The sequence below is a fragment of the Diadema setosum genome, chromosome 6 (genome assembly GCF_964275005.1).
Source record: "Diadema setosum chromosome 6, eeDiaSeto1, whole genome shotgun sequence".
Lineage (NCBI taxonomy): Eukaryota > Metazoa > Echinodermata > Echinoidea > Diadematoida > Diadematidae > Diadema > Diadema setosum.
In genome coordinates, this window is record NC_092690.1 from 8,833,671 (window position 1) to 8,850,700 (window position 17,030).

The 17,030-nt window shown below is 40.2% G+C and overlaps 1 protein-coding gene across 1 annotated transcript in view; it reads left to right on the forward strand.

Moving 5' to 3' along the window:
• Positions 1-17,030, forward strand: part of LOC140229497 (roundabout homolog 1-like) — a 133,542-nt gene that overhangs the window by 11,613 nt on the left and 104,899 nt on the right. The gene's annotated exons all lie outside the window — the stretch shown is intronic.

Consider the following 17,030-nt stretch of genomic DNA (forward strand, 5'->3'; position numbering starts at 1 on the left):
GTAAGAAGACTGTTTTCCACAAAAGTATGCCTTTTTTTACGAGGTTGGCAACCCTGCATCTAGCTTTTGTGTACGATGAAACCAGAAGAAAGAAGCAAAGGTTTGTCCTCCAGTGAGGCTATCTAGTTTTAATAGTGGAAGGCATGAAACAAACAAGGTGATAAAAAGCAAGGGCAGACAAGAATAATATGTAATTACACATATAAATATTGTAACTTGATGTCAAAGTTAAGTCCTTAACTTGCTGCCTGATCGTTTCATCACAAAATCGGCTTCGGGGTTTTTAAAGTTTGACATGTACAGGTTAAAGTTTATCTCTTGCACACTTGATGTTAACAGAGAGTCTTCGTTCTAACTCTTCAATAACAGTGATATGTCATTTTTGTTGTTTTCTTATCTCTCTTTCCCAAAGTAATTTGTTCTTTAATTGTTTTGGTTGAATTCTTTATGAAATCATTGGGTAGGCAGTGTGTTGACCAACAATTTTGGATTTTTTATTCATCTATCCCCCTCAAAGTAATTTGTTTCTTAATTGTTTGGTTGAATTCTTTGTGAAATCATAGGGTAGGCAATGTATTGACCAACAATTTGACCAAAGTTGGTTGATTGATTGTGCACATAGGGCCAGTCTTGTTGTCTTAACCTAAGGGTCTCCATAAAATGAAGAGCAAACAGGCCTGAAATGGTCTGCCAACGATCAATCTCAAAATGGACAGGCCCCCCTCAAAAAGAAAATTGAACAAAAGTAAAACAAAACAATTATTGACCTGCTTAATTTCATCATGACCTGCTCACATCAGAGTGACTTACACTGTATCCCAAGTTTAAAGGGATAGTTTTTATCAATGTCCCAAAGAACGCAAGGAATTCTGAATTTCCGTCTTACAGGTTCCCCAAGGAGTGACAGTGAACACATCGATCCGTTATAGTAGGGACATTGTGTCCACCCATGCCATCTTTAAAATCAAACTTCTGGCACATCTTCATTATATTTTGAGACTTTTGCAAGGAATATTGGCAATATCCCCAAATTGGATGCCAAGTTGAAGAGTGTGAAACAGTTACATAGATAATTTGTCATTAGTTATCATTGTGCATTAGCACATCTTGCAATCATTTTGTTGGAAACAGGTACAAATGGCATGAGCAGTTTGCGAGAAGAACCGCCCTTTAATTTGACTAAATGTCTCTACCTCCACGAACTTGACATACCCCAAGACTTGCCCAAGCCGAAGAGCAAATTTACCCACGGCTGAGCTGAAGGGCCCTGATTCGATACTCAAACAAATTATAACCCAGTTCGGTCTCTCGGACTCTCTTATTAATGCTACATATGTGTGTCAGGTAAGGAGCAATGTATGTTTAAGATTCAAGCATTGGTTGTTATGTCCAGTTCGAGAAAAGAAAAAAAAAACTGTGAAAACACCCCCCCCCCCCCTTCTTAGTATTCTCTTTCCTTTCTTATTCCACCTGGTTTGGGGGAAAAGTATGATGTATTGGTTGTTGTTTTTCTGCCACCAAAATTGACGTATTGCTCGTTTTTCCCCTCATTTGCTGATGTCCTTGATGCGGAGACACAAAGTGTGCATGACTGATGCGCGGGCTTGCGAGGGTCTCGAGCGCAACGCAAATTTCCGCGAACAAACTCTACTCTCGACTATCGAATGATCAAACCCCGGTAATGAGTTTGAGTGAAGAATAAAAGAAGAGGGTGGATGAGAAAGGAAAAGAAGAAGAAGAAGAAAAAGAAGAACTTCAATAACAGCAGCAAGAAGATATATAACAAAACTCTGCTTGTGGGTTTGGCTTTTTTCGTTATCCCTAGTTTGATGACTTCGTTCGTGGGTGCGTGCCTGGTTACCGCCGATGTGGGAAAACAAACGAGATTGTAGCAAATCTCGAATGCTTTGCAGTTTCCCGGGCTCGGTATCACACCCACCCTTCTCCCCCCCCCCCCCCAATTTTTCCTGCCTTTTTGTTTTTTAACGATAAGGGTGATCGAACGGGAAGGCGTATCGATTACCGTTTAAACGACAGGGATTGATGAATCGTATGCCAAAAGGATAACTCCGCAGACGGCCCTCACGGAGGCGCAACCGTGGTCATCAGAAATGAGATGTTTAGCGCCCTGTCGAGCATTTTTTGTGGCCGGAAAATTTGGAAAGAGACGAGGGAATGTGATCTAGGAGCATTAGTCGAAGGGGAGCTATTGGGTTGCAGTCACCTGGATAGGTGTTTGTTCCCCGAGTGAAGAGAGTTGGGGGGGGGGGGTTAAGACTCGTGAGGTGATTTTCGGGGGAGATAGCGACGACAGTGGGAAAAATAAGGGACAAAAGAAAAAGAAAAGGAAGGTGACGAGAAAATACCTGTTGCATTTGATCGGCGAGAAACGTCGGCAAGCTGAGCAGTGCTGCGCTTTTGATTGATGGTAGCTTGGGGGAGACAGGCACGCATTGCACCATGGGAGTTTCGACCCTTGTCCTCTGAAACGCCCCAAACTCTACTTTATGTCGCTTTCCGATACCATGGGACTGTATCAGTGCAGAATCTGACATTATAGCAAGCTTGGAGACAGAAGCGTGTGGCCTTACAAATCAAACTTGTGAATATTGTGGCATTGTTTGCTGTAGTTTTTCCTAAGATTAAGAAATGGGAATGATGCATGAATGTCCTCTTTAATTTTTTTTTCTTTTACCTCTTGCCTTTTAATCCAACATAATTTTGAATGTATGGGACTTAGCATGATTTACACTACCTAAAGTCTGCTAAAAAATGACAACATGTATCATATTTGAAGGCCAATCAAATAATGGAATACAGCCTGTTCCCCTTTTCTGCAGTCACAATACCATAAACCTAGTACAGGCTTGAACTTCGTGGGAATTCTTTTCAGGAATTTTGCAAAGACTGTGTTGCCATGTATATACTTCTGCCATGTATATACTTCTTTTTTTCTCTCTCTCTCTTCTTTCGATCTTTAAAATAACAACAACATACTTCTGAGGGGCAAAACTGTATCACCAGTGTTCCTGTGAAGTCCCATTTTCGCTCTCTCAATCTCACGGCCAAACCCCCATCTACCATGCAACGATGCAGTGTTTGTGAGCTCGAAGCAGTGTGGACGCAGTGAATGTTTTGTTTATGTGTTTATAGATTTATTTGTCTGGCCCATCAGTCATCTCGAACAGTTTTTTTGGCCCGCCTGCGTACGCATGTTCTCGGCGCAATTTTTTTTTTCTTCTCGTAGCTGCATATACGTACGCTACATTTACTTTCGGGAGTGATTGATTGGCTGGGACGGGTTACGTCAGTCCGCGACGATTCATCAGAGCGAGGTTATTCTCCCTCGATCGTTTTGTGTGTCCACTGGCTTGCACAGGAGGCAGGCGGTTTGCTCGTTGCGAGGTCCAGCAGAGGTCTTTCATATACTTTTCTTCGTCTTTTTTTTTTTCTGCTTCACAGGCTTGGCAAAGACCCATCAAGATTTCTGTAATTGTCTCAAGTGAAATACATTGGCTAATTTAAGGAGCAACCAAAGGCATTTAATTCATCTGAGATGAAGTCCTGTCAAACTTGATGAATTTAAAGTGAAACCACTTTGATACATTATCCACATCTGTATCCTCAAGCAATTACTCGCTTGTAATTCAGTGCAAATGGCTCGACGCCAGTCAAAAAAAGTATGCCCATTATTTCACAAGGGGGCTGGGGGATCCTCTTCAAATGTTAAGCCTGTACTTCTGACAAGTCGACAAATGTTTTAATGGCATCACTGAAGGAAAAAAAAAGAAAACAAAAACAAAACAAGGTAACAATCATTTGTAAACCTTTTAGAGATGTATTTAGAATGGAATGTGAAGGGGAGTATAATACGATCATGGGGGGGGGGATGGGGGCTGGAAGATATGGAGATAAAGCACAGAGCGAGACGGGGAAAAATCAATGCTAATTATTTGTGACAAGTCGAGGCCAGTTTCAAGCCCTAAGCCTAATAACATTAATGAGATAAAAGAGCTCAACATATGTTCACACGCGTGCGTCCGTACTCTTGACACCACTCCAAACAGTCCAGGAGGTTGATTCCATATTGAGTGTTGAGCAATTAGTTTCCTTTTGACTTCTTTACATGGGGATTGCAGAAAGAAACATTAAATATGAATAATACGGCTGTTAGCAGCTTGACAGCTACAATATTTGACCTCACTACTGGCTTTGTTTTGATTTTGGATTTTGTGATAGGATTTTAATATGTAATGACTCAATTCCATACACTTTCTTTCTTTTTTTTTTTTTTTGATGATGATGATTTTTGAACATGCAGTGAGAGTTAAATGTAGGAGCCCTTTATTTTTGTGAAGGATCTTTTTCTAGGATTGAAATCTCTGTTTATTAAATTTTAGCATTTGATTGTCCTTTTTTTATAGCAAGGTCAGTGTCATTAGGTGCATTTTGCATTTGAGTTACTGTTGGCATTGAATACCATGGTAGTTTGTTGGGACCATTCGCTTCATCGAAATACCATCGTAGTAGATACTAGGTAAATCACCTGGTAATATTATACCTTAGTGGCTTGTACAGGTTATATTACAATCAGAATAGATCTATATGTTTTGAGGAATCTCTGTGGTATATCTAGGATGGCTCCACTGTCTGTGATATCATAGGGCTAAATATCCCAATTTTTGGGAGCAGCATCACTATACCAGATCTTGCCTGAGAGTAGATTGGTTCTTGGGTATAGTCAAAAGGATTTCTGTCTGTGAATGGAACAAGAAGTGGTTTACATGATGATGCAGATTGTACCAACACAAAAAAGGAGGAAGAATGATTTTATGATGCATGCAAGAATCCTAGGATTAATGGTGAGAATGTTAGAATGTGGATGGAGGATGAGATAAAGTCCGGTAGGATGCAGAGGGATGACCAGCCCCGCCCGCTTCTCGTTTGGTGGTGGCTCCAATAAATCCCAACTGTCATGCCGCCACTTTCCCCCCTTGAGGAGACGGTAAGGCCTCCTCTTACATCATCGGTAGACAGGGAGGCTCGGCGTGGGGAGGGAGCCCTCGTTGATGATGCAGGGAGAGGGATGGGGAGGAGGGGGGTGAGGGGAGGAAAAGAAGGAGTGGAAGGCTACAGAGGCTGCAGAGGTGACTTAGATGGGGGAGGGGAGTCTTATGGCAGGGTGCTACAGATGCCCTAGCCCACCTGCCCATGGCAACTCAATCTTCCTGTAGGGCAAGTGACATAAATGAGCACAGGGTGTCTGTCTATTGGGCAAGTACCAATTTTGGCCTGTGGGAGAAAAAAACAACAACATTTGTAATGCTTTGCCAATGATGTTCAAACTGTTCATTTGGAAGGTGAATCTCTGAAATCATGCTGAGCCATGGTCATTTTCGTGAAGTTCAGGTACCCCTTGTACCAAATTGAGTTGAACTGAATTTCCGTGGCTGTAAAAGTGAATGGATAGGCTGTGCATGTAATAAACTGTCACTGCTCAGTGGAAGAGAGGTAATACAGAATTAAGGTAAACACACCTTTACCTTTCAGGGTGCCGGAGGCAACTCTAATAGACATCAGGTCTGTGAATAGAGATTTGTGAGGGAAAAAAAAGAAGTGAATTTGGGACTAGTATAATTTATCAATGCATACCTCTTAAAAGCCTGACTGCTAAGGAAAAAAAAAACACACACAATTTTGGCCACATACATTTCTATAAGAAGGTAAAAACCAAGAGAACTGTCATGGGCTCACTGCCGTAATTTCAAATTCAATTAATTGCTCTGGCTGTCGAGTAGACAATGATGCCAGCAGATGCTTCAAGAAAAAAAAAAATAATTACTTTATTCCCTTGTAGTCGAAATTCAAGGAAGATCTTGCTTCTGGAGTGCATGTTGATGTTGTGGTAGAGGATGATGTTCATTCCTTGCACTTGAATTTACCTGGTAGATCAGAGTTTCGAGTGCGTTAATTCAATTTTATGTGATGGGTAGCCAAGTTGGTGTAAGATCACCAGTCATCAAAAATAGACGATAGGAGTTATCAAGCTGTGGAGATGCAGAGTTTGTTTGTCTGTTTGTTTTCCACAAAAAAAGGAAATGAAGAGAATATGGCAGAATGACATAGTAAAATGGGTTGAAGCAGAGTTCAGAGGCTGTTGAACGTTCCAAGATGGGGATGAGGACAGAGAGAGAGTGTGAGAGATGCTCCCAGTGTCAATTCTACGATCATCAGGAGCAAATTTGGATTGATAAAGCAGGAATGTTCTTCCTCCTCCTCCTCCTCCTGCTGTGCCATCATCGTCGGAGGCGACTCCACTCCCGGGGATGATTTCTCTCACCTTTTTGGTATTTTCCCCCGTGCCTGTGCCTCCTCCACCCGTGCTGTGGTTTGAGATCGCAACTCTCGAGTGTCCACTGCAGGTGTAACTTAAGTTAACAGCTCAGATGGACGCCAACATCTCAACTCTTCTGCTGTCAGTCTTCACAGCATCCTACAAGTGGGGATGACTCAAAAATAGACAAGATTAAAAAGTTAGCAAATGAGCTTCCGAAGGGCCATTACTTTAAAAAAAAAAAGGCTTGCAAAACCTTTTTAAACTAGAGTTACTTCTGAATGATGACTTCACCGAGAAGTATGAGTAATGCTTTAATCCCCTCTCTCTGGTCCTAACTTTAACCCTTTTTTTAGGTGGAAATTAATTATCCTCAAGGACGCCCTAACGCCTGACTTAACTGATAAACGATGGAAACCTTGTTTTGGCCCGACTTAATCGCTGCCTTCGTCTAATTAACCTGTCTGCCAGGCCTCACACCATTTAAGGCACTTTGCCTTTTTTCTCTGAGTTTCAGTATTTTGCTCTTCTTTTTTGTGTGTGTTATTTCCGTTTTTTGTGGAGGCTACCTTTGTCGGCGATAAACTTTCGGTCAGCAAAAACAAACAGGACGCGGAAAAGGTAACTTGGCCAGAGGGACTCGCGGGGGGGGATTGGCGTAATTAGAAAGGCGCTTTGTGCGCAATCGCGGTGCAGAACGACGCCACACCGTGCTCTTCAAATAGCAGGCCGACGACAAGCACTGTTTAATCAGTCTCATCGTGCGCACGTAATTTGCACAAGAAAAACCGAATAAGAGAGGGGGGAAAAAAAGCATGGACACACGCCTTACAGTTGGTTAGGGTAGGTAGGATGTTCTGAACCAGAATGGATGTTGCAGCGGAATTGTGACTGGGACCCCAACTGGAAACTTTAGCTACAAAACAAGTTGCAAAAAAGAAAAAGGTATTCAAAGGTTTGCAAGTGCTTATTGAGTACTTTTGGGCTTATCCCCCAAAGGCAAAGGGAGCTGTGTTTCGTTCAATGGAAAATCGATGAATCAGACACTCTTAAAATAACTTCTTCTCTTTTTGTAGTTAGCAAAAACAGACTAAGGTTCAGGATAACATCCTGTTCACAGTCTGAGGAAGGCAATTTGTCGAAGATTTTGATTCAGTGCCTGGATTCAAGACTAATTCTTCACTTCGTTAAGTGCTAAGTATCAAGTTTATTAACTCAATCTTAGCATTTTATTAGGGAGAGCAAATATTTATTTTTATTTTAGTAATTTGCTGTTCATATGTAGTCACTTTGTGTTTTTCTTTGCGGAATTTTTAAAACCTCTTACATGTAATTGCTGGATTTTTTTTTTTCTTTTTACTCAGTCTTAAATTGGCAACATGTTTTTTTAAATGATTCAAGTTTCTGTTTCTTTGTTTAGTTGTGAATGTGTTTGTTAATCTCAGTTACTTTTCATATAATTTTTCTCTAGTGAAAAATGTGCAGTGAAATTTAACGACAGGAAGATGATTTCAACATGGCGAAATTCTCCCAGAACATGGTAGGCTTTGGGGGGGGGGGGGGAGGAGGAAATATACCTTTAGAGCGACCTTCACATTTCTTTCTTATTTCAAAATTAAAGGCTTAGTGAGAAGACAAGCATGCAATAGTTTTGAGGTATTTCAAGACAAGTGATTGTGCAAGATTGTGAGGGGGGGGGGAAAAATATAGTGCAATATATGAATTCCATTGAAGGAACACCAAAGTAGCATGTATAGATATGCAAAGTTGTAAAGCGATACCCATATTGTGGAGCTATTGTCAAAGTTCTTCTGCCCCACCCCCACCCACCCCCTACTCAATTTCCACCGCATCTCTTGTCGCGAGCGATCGGTGGATCACGCCCCAGGCCAGAGAAATGAGCGTCCGTGGTACTCTTATCACCCCTCAGGGGCTAATATAAGGGCGCTAGCGATTTATTTGGGGTATTGATTGTACTGTTTCCAGATTTGTTGAGGGAAAGGGGGAGGGAGGGGTGGATAAGATGGTTGTACAAAAATAAGGAAAAAGAAATGGGGGAAACTATGGAAAGACAGACAGAGAAAGTAGACCAGCCTGAAGCGCACTTCAGTCGTACGAGGATGTAATGAATACGTTAAGGGGCGGATCAAGGGGGTGGATTAAATTAGGATTAAATTAGGATTGAATTAAACATTGCCGTGTATTTTTCTGTTTGACCGTACCTGTTGCATCGGCTCGTGTTCTCCCGTTTCGGAAGACTGCGGTGTCAAAATAGATATTGAACAATTCCACATCTTGCCCCATGTCACTCACGTAAATTGCTTCGATTGCCAGACACATTTTCGAACAATAGTTGCAGAAATTGGGGTGAAAAATTAGACCCTTCTTGTTTCCCCAACTTTCCATCTCCTAGCCAGTCTGTCTAGCTATTCCTGATATGTTTCCGTGGGTGTTTCGGTTTGTGCATGGCTTACGTTGTTTTTTCTCCAAAAAAAAAAAAAAGTTTCTTTCTTATTTCATTTCCCAACAAAGGGTCTGTAGTTTCCATGCGTAACAACTACTAGCCTGAAGGCAAAAATATGCCTTGAAAGAATGTCATAAAACATTGATATTCGATATTTAATATCTGGAAGCAGGTCAACATCTGCCAGCAGTTACGATACATATTTTTCTCTTTGCCATACATACAACCTTCACATTATATGAATGTTGAACCCCTGTCCCCACTCCAGCATTTTATATCTTTTTGATGTGTGCATTCTGCATTCTACAATCTAAAATTTGCGATGCTTGGAGCGTAATATTTCCTGAGAGCCAAAGCGGCGACAAGCATCAACAAGAACCAAAGAACCCACTCTTCCAATTTTACCGGCATATCTGGAATATATATACAATATATGTATTTATATACATATATATTCAATATCCACATTGGCAGAAATCTGTCTACTTGTTTGTTTGCAATATACTGTATATGTGGCAGAATGCGTGGATGCCTGTGTGGCATTTTGCATGCAGTTCATGCGCCGCTGAGTTACTGCAGCTGCGTGGTGAATGTATTCGTACATCAATAGTTTTTCCTTTTTTTCCCCCCCAACCTCCAAGCCAGGAGCAATATGGCTTTGCACACACAGATGTGCATGAGAAGCAGAATCTAGTGTGCATTGCTAGTATTGGCTGCCTTGCCTTAGAAGAGAGAAAAGAAAAAGAAAAATCTTGAGCTTCCATTATGCTCTTGAAAAAGCACGCTGTCATGCAGAATAATTTCAAATCATAAAAAAAAAAAGATCAAAAAGAAGGGAATAACAAGAAAATGGTCGAGGGCGGAGCAGTCGAGATGCGAGCATTCTACCTACCCAGTTTCTATGGTCTGTAGGGTTGCCATGGTTACACACGGTATTCGTGGAGTATCTCTCGGAGTCTGGGCTCTGATGGGAGCCAAGGTTAACTGGTCTCCTTTTGTTTCCATTCTTTGTGGCATCCTGCCGATCGGAGGCACGTCATGCAGTTCGTCCAGAATTTAAAGAAATCAAAAATAGAATAGAAAGAGGAAACCAACAATTATGCTCCTTCAGGTTGCCATTGCAGCATTGATTACCAGCATCTTTCATTAGGGGAAAAACCTTTGGTTGGCAAGATCTGTTTTGATGGCGCTTACTAATTCTCATCCCTTGATGTGCAGTGTATTTGTCCCAGCCTGCTTATGGTTGTGGGAAAAAAGAATATATGTATGGGTATGATACAAAAACTTTTAATCCTACTCGATACCCTTGTACAACATGAACATCATGGAATTTACACCTATGCGAATATGAAAATATGTCGTGAGAAAATTGAAAATTTTTGTCCAAATGCTTTAAAATCTGTAACATCTTTACATAGACGTTGTGAGATTGAAGACAGACCGAGTTGAACTGTCACAAACTATCAAAATCTCCCCATCACTGTTGGTACCCTTCATCCGAGTATTAATTTTCTTTGATATTTAATTTCTCTTCTGTTGTATTCATTTCTCCCTTCTCCTGTGATGATCATTATGATTTTATGGTGTGAATAATTGCAGATTGAGGACAGAAGTTTACAGTTACCTCAAGGGATTTGTATTTTCAAGAATTATTATCATTGATGTCATTGAAAATGATGGCAAAAATATTATTGCATTTACAAACGTATCATTATTATAATTGCCATTTTTAGTATTATTATTAGTAGTAGTATTTGTAGTACCGTTATCATTATTAGCATTATCAGTGAAATCATTTCTACTTTCAGTGTTTAATTGGCAGTCTACGTCTCTGGAGGTGCGTCGCTTGGTCTGACCAAGCGGCATCTCCCGTTCCAAAGCTAGTTTAGTCAGGTGTGATTAACGTGTGACCATTACTACCTGATTCACCCCCCTGACTCTATTGCCCCTAACATGTTTACCTATAAACATTCTATCAACTCTTGCTATTATTCCAGCCCTGTTTTTGCCACTTAGTCTATCCATTTCTTTTTCCCCCTCTGAGCACACAAACTTAATCAGTGCTCATACTCGTGGAATTTCAACCCCCCCCCCCCAAACCTAAACCTAGATGAGAGGGAAAAGAATTAAAAAAAAAAAAAAAAAAAATCACAGTGACTTTCATCTCTTAATCATTAAAAATTTACGATATTAATAATCTCGTTCCCTCCCCAGTCACAGCGCTTAGCAATGCTCTGTGATTTATTTGATAACTGTGCAAAGTCAGGTTCGCCCAGCTAGCGCTGATTTGTGCAAACGAGCATTATGGGTTAATTTGGCGTGTGTGAGGGCCGAAGGAAAATTTCATTTTGTTCTTTAAGCCAACTTCACCGATGAAAGAGTTGGAGAGAGAGAGGGGGTAAAAGAGAAATTCAGGGCAGAAAAAAAAAGATGATTATTTCCGCTCGTTGATGCCTTTGATGTGTTGCCGATACTGCCTGGAAACACAAAAGTTGGGAAGTCAATAAAATGTGTTGCTACCATGGGCGCTGTTGTTTAGTGCACTGGTTTTTTCTTGGGGGTGGGGTGGTTTGCGGGGTGTCCGCCAATTTTTCAAAGAGAGACTTGTTGTCTGTGTACGCGTGACGTGGGCATTGGTAGTGCACGTTTTGGTTTCGCACTGCGAGTGTATCGGCAAAATTCACAGTTTTCAGAATTTGTCTTCTTCATCACGTACACTGGTTCGCTATCTTTCTTGTTGATGAAGATTCCTATGTCAAACAAGAAACTAATTTGCAGATTTACAAAGTGTTTGTTTCCCTAATCAGTTTGTTGTTGTTGTTGTTTTTTTTTCAGATTGTCCTTCAGGTTTATCCTAATCAGCGAGATTTCTATTTTAACAAAATGTCAAATTGCCAGGATTGATGGAAAGCTTGAAGTGACGGATTTCTTCTTAATCATGATTTAGTTCGGAAAAAAAAATATGTTGCAATGCATCCAGAGTATTTGATGAGGACTGTTCAAAGTGAACATGGTAGTCCAATATATGAGTGTAAAAATTTCCAGATTTATGATCAATGTATATAAATGACAGGTTTGAGAAGAGCTTCAAGTTTACTGGCAGCATTTTTCGTGAACAGTTCATTGTTTGGCCTCTTGATTTCTAGGAACTAGAAGCAGTCTGAAGTTTGGTTTTAAAAACATGTCTGTTACATTTGATAAAAAATGGGTCTTTTCACTTAACAGTGAAAACGCTGATTCGTTGTGTGGAAAATTGAACCATTGATAGCCTTTGTAGAGTCAAATTTGTTGCCAGTCTATGCCAAAGTTCAACTAAATGTGGGACTGCATTGACTTGTAGTCATCTGTGAAGCTTTCTAGGTTACCCTTACCTTGATGCATGGTGCATTAGTCCTCCAACCCGGAAATTTCTCTCTTGTCAATAGAATAGATTTTGTTATCCTGTTTTTCCCGGAGGGCATATATATTTTTTTTTTCTTTCCTCAACTCAGTCATAGTAAACAAGCTCTAGATGAAAAGATATTGCATGGATGACATTTGAAATGTGCAGCTCTCTTTTTATTCATTTATTTTTTTGTTCCACTTTCTTCATTTCCATCTTTGCAACAAGAAGCCAAACTTTATTTCTTGGTGGCTCTGTCCTTCTCTGCCCAACGTTTGTCATATTGTCAGTGGTAGCAGTGAAGTAGCCAGGGGCCCTGTGAGGCCCTGGGTCCTCCGTTCTCTCATTCACGCAAGAGAGGAGGAATTTTAAGCGCGAGCCGGGAAGATATATGGCAAGGATCGCTTCTGCACAATGGATAATTTGAAATAGATGACATGATCTTTGAAATGCAAGAGAAAAGAGATGAAGCATGTTTATGAAATTTTGTGCACATGCAAAATATTTCTCTTCCTTCTACCATTTGTCGTCTTCCATTTCCTGCCCGTTCTCGTTCTGTTCCCGGAGATGATGAAAAGTCCCAGGCACGGCTGGGAGAAAATTGTTCAATTTGATTTGTTCTTTTCCTCTATTCGATTAACAATGCTTTCATCTCCCTTTGTTTTGCGTAACTGCCTCCAAGGTTGTGTTGCCATGGCGACTGTCTCGATAATTCGATGAAAGGTGGTAGGGATATGTATTCCCCACTCCATTTTCATTTCAGATTGTATTCTCGAGCGCTAGGAAAGTTGTTTACATCCAAGCTATGTTTTCGGGTGGTGAGAGTCGTCCAATAAACACATGCATTATAAATTGATTTGTATGTTGAGTTATGCTGCCTGCGTGACTGCCATTAATAATGAGGTACCAATCTGTACAAAAGTGATGTAGTGTTTTGTAAGCTGTGATCTTTAATTGCTAACCATTCACTGAAAAAAAAAGTACTGTCAATCAAGGAAACTTGTTTGCTTGGAAGGTTTTTATATCATCAAGATGTTTTCAGGACTCACTTGGAATTTTAAGTTCTGTCTGTAACAAAGAAAAAAAATTATGCTGAGTTTTATAATAGTAACATGGAATATTTCCTGCTGTTTTATTTTTTTCTAGTCGGTGTGTTTTTATTTATATCTGTGTCTGTGGTCATGTTTGTCTGTCTGTCTGTGTCTGTGTGTATGCACTGATTTGCCATTCACTGGGAGATGCTGCCTATGATATTGAACAACCTGTCGCTCCGTTCAATATTTTCTCTGCATCGATCCGAACGGGGAAAAATTATAAATCCATGCCGCGTAGCCCCGGAGTCCGCGATTTCTTGTTTTCTTCCATTGTTATTCTTCTGCAGCCAATCAATGTACAGGAGAGAGGGGCAGAGGAAGAGGGAAATATGATATATGAGTGAGGGAGAGATATATATTACTCTTTATGAGTTAGAGAGGGGAACATCATGAGTGAGAGAGACAGTGAGAGGAATATTATATACTTGAAATAAGAGAGAGCGAGTGAGAGATAAATATATGTAAATTAGCAAAAGTGAGAGAAAGAAATATGGGGAATATATATTCTTTGGAAAGTGAAAGAAAGAGGGAAACGTGTGTGAGAGGAATAGGGAGGGTAATAATGCATTTTGCTTGATGGAGAGAGTGAGAGATAAGATATATATGTTCATGAGTGTGAGAGAGAGAGGATATATTATATGTTCGTGAGTGAGAGAAAGAGAAAATATATGTTAATGATTAAGAGAGAAGAGAAATATCTTTTTTCTCTATCTCAATGAACATATATGTTCATGATTTAGAGAGAGTCAGAGAGAAAATATGTAAGTTCATGAGTGAGAGATGGAAGAAAGAAGAAAGACAGATATAGTTAGTAAGAGAGTGGTTGTCATGGTAGCTGCAGTTTGAAACCACTATGTTTTCATATTCCGTTACATCAATTTTGTAGTCTTATCAATTAGCAGAAGGTCATACAGAGACAGGAGGAGAGATGAGTAGAGTGGGAAGGGAGACATGACAGATGATTTAAAAGCAGCAAAATTAAAAAGAGCCACAAGTTCTGTCTCTTTCTCATCTTGCGGTAGCTCTGACCATCTCAAAATTTAGAGAACGTGTGGAGGAAGATATCTGGAGAAAAAGAGAAGGAGAGATAGTAAGAGTCCGGAGGCAGAAGGGAAAGAGAGGGAGGGAGGGAAACTCATTCCTGTCATATATGATACATCAAAACTTTAAGGAATTCCATATCTTGATAAAGAGGTAAAGAACTTGGAGGAACCAGTATCTGTTTTGGTGACCATCTATTCGTAGTGATCCTCACACAAGCAGCAGTCGTGTCCTCTGTCGTCTTTTCCAGCTCTTCATGGGTATGGGTCTTGTCACGGATGAAAGTGTAGTGAGTGGTCAAGGAATCTTGGACCAAATGCTTGCTGCAGTTCAGATATAGCAGCCAAGGGGCAGAGAGGAGAGTCAAGTTATTAGTGATTGACTGCTGATTATAATTATGGGGTGGGCCCACGTATTCCTCATTAGTGAGTTTTTTTTTTTTTTAAAGAGGGATGCGGGTAATCATCGAAACAATGTGTGTCCAAATCAACATCCGCATGGCTCACATCCACATTAAAAAAAAAAGGATGTCATTAGCACATACTGATACACCAGCCGTTTGCAGTCTGCAAAAAAGCTACTGCCATTCCAGCTCTCTCTCTCTCTCTCTCTCTCTCTCTCCTTCCCTCCCACCACCCCCCCCCCCCAATCTCCCTCTTCATTAAGCATCTCCATTAGTAGTCTGTTTCCTCTTCATCCATCCGAGATGTTCTAATTGATTTGATCTAACCGCCGTTGGTTCAACAGAAGTAATTAGACCTCTTTTTTTTTTCCTTGGAAGAGGAGAATCAATTAGAATTGCCCCTCAAAAGGTTGATTAACAAACGGCACAACTTTTTTTAAGTCTTCATTATTAATGTAGTGTCCCACTGTGCATATATAATCACATGCCCAGCACATATAAGATGTAACCCTGAAAAAAGTTAATGTAACATGTAAAAAAATAATAACTATCTTCTACTTTGACCTGTCATGCAAGAGCACAGGATAAATTTTGTAGCATTTAGTGAGGAATAATTAGAATATATCAATTAACAATCTACAAAAGGAAATGTTCTCTATCTCTCGCTATATATTTCTCTCTATCTATCTAGATCTCTTTCTCTTTCTCTTCCTGATCTTGCATTTTTTAGCAATTATTGTCACATATTTTATCTCTTTCATGTTATCCACAAACTCATAGTTTCTCACATATTCAAGAATTCTACCACTTGTCATTTACACTATTAAGTAATTTTTATAGTACTAAACTTGGGAGTAGATCTTTCAAAATGGAAGTATTCACTTGCACTATTGTGCATTTATCTAAAGATTTAATCAACAAATGCCTGTCGTATCATATCTTAGTGAGACAGCAAAGTGGGTTCAGCTTTCTGTCGAAGTCACTCGATATAAAGTTGAAGTCTTTCCCAGTGGTCGATGTCACCTCAAGCACTATGATCCACTGTAACTTTATATTTAAGAGCATTGCAACTTGACTGATGTACCTGCTAATGTATTGTTGAGTTGTTGTTGTTTGTTGTTTTGTTTTGATTTTGCAAAACTAGTTAAAAAAAAAAAAAAAGGCCCCCATGTGTATGAGCAAGAGAAATGTTAAACCCCCCGCATCAATTTCATCATAAATCAGCACGAAAATAGAATGCACACATTAGGTGACCAAGAAGGAGAGACAGAGAGAGAATCCCAAATTTAGAAAGCATCAAGTCTGTCAAAACTGGTCATCATAAAAAAAGGAGGACAAAATTACAGCACGCATGGAATCAAACTGGGTAAGTCGAACACCCGCAAATCGGGGGCCTTGCGTATTCACATACAAATGTCTCAAGCAATTATACATAATCAGACGGACATGAATGTGTGGTATTGATGTTGTGCAGATGTAATTACTGCGGCCATTTAGGGGGCGAGATGGGCGGCTGAGGATGGGGCGGAGCGGGACCGAATCAAGGGGCGAGCGAAACGCAGAATCAATACGGCAGAGCCGAGGAATGGCGGGTAACACGTAATTTGTGCGGATCGGATTACACCGGGATCAATAGGACACACTAACACCTTTGATGCAGAATGGGTTTCTTTTTATTTGGGGGGGGGGGGGGTAGGGATGGAAAAAGGGTGTGTAGGGTACATAGACTGTATCTTCGTGATGGGGGCATATTAGAAAGGGGGATAGAATATTGAGTAAGAATTGATGTACCATTGTACCACTGGTTGACAGATTTGATGGGAGGGGACTAGGATTGGTCATGAATGATAGTGAAGCAGACTGGCTGCCGCACTGAAAGCTTCAGTAGATGTGGACGTAGGATGAATAAGATGACATTTTTTCACTTTATGAAGTAAATGCTTGTGGCAAATGTACACATTTGTTTCATCAAGTGTTTCAAATGAATCTTTTCAATTTATAAACATATGAGCTCTAGTGGCACTTATGTTAAACACACTTGTGAGCGTAATTCAGTAGAGATTAACAATTTATTTTAGGATCCTGTCTGTAGTAACTTCTTCTCGTATTGTGTGTGTAATAACTGCTTTGACTCTAGCAGGACTTGTGCACAAGAAACTTAACATTGAAAGAACTTCCTCTTTTAATGCATTTTATTAGTCTGACTTTCAGACCATGTTTACTTTAATTTTTTTTAAAGAAACAAATCAGGTTGCATTGCATGGATATATAGCATTACACTCTGTGGTCTTTGGAAGGGATTCTGCGATGAT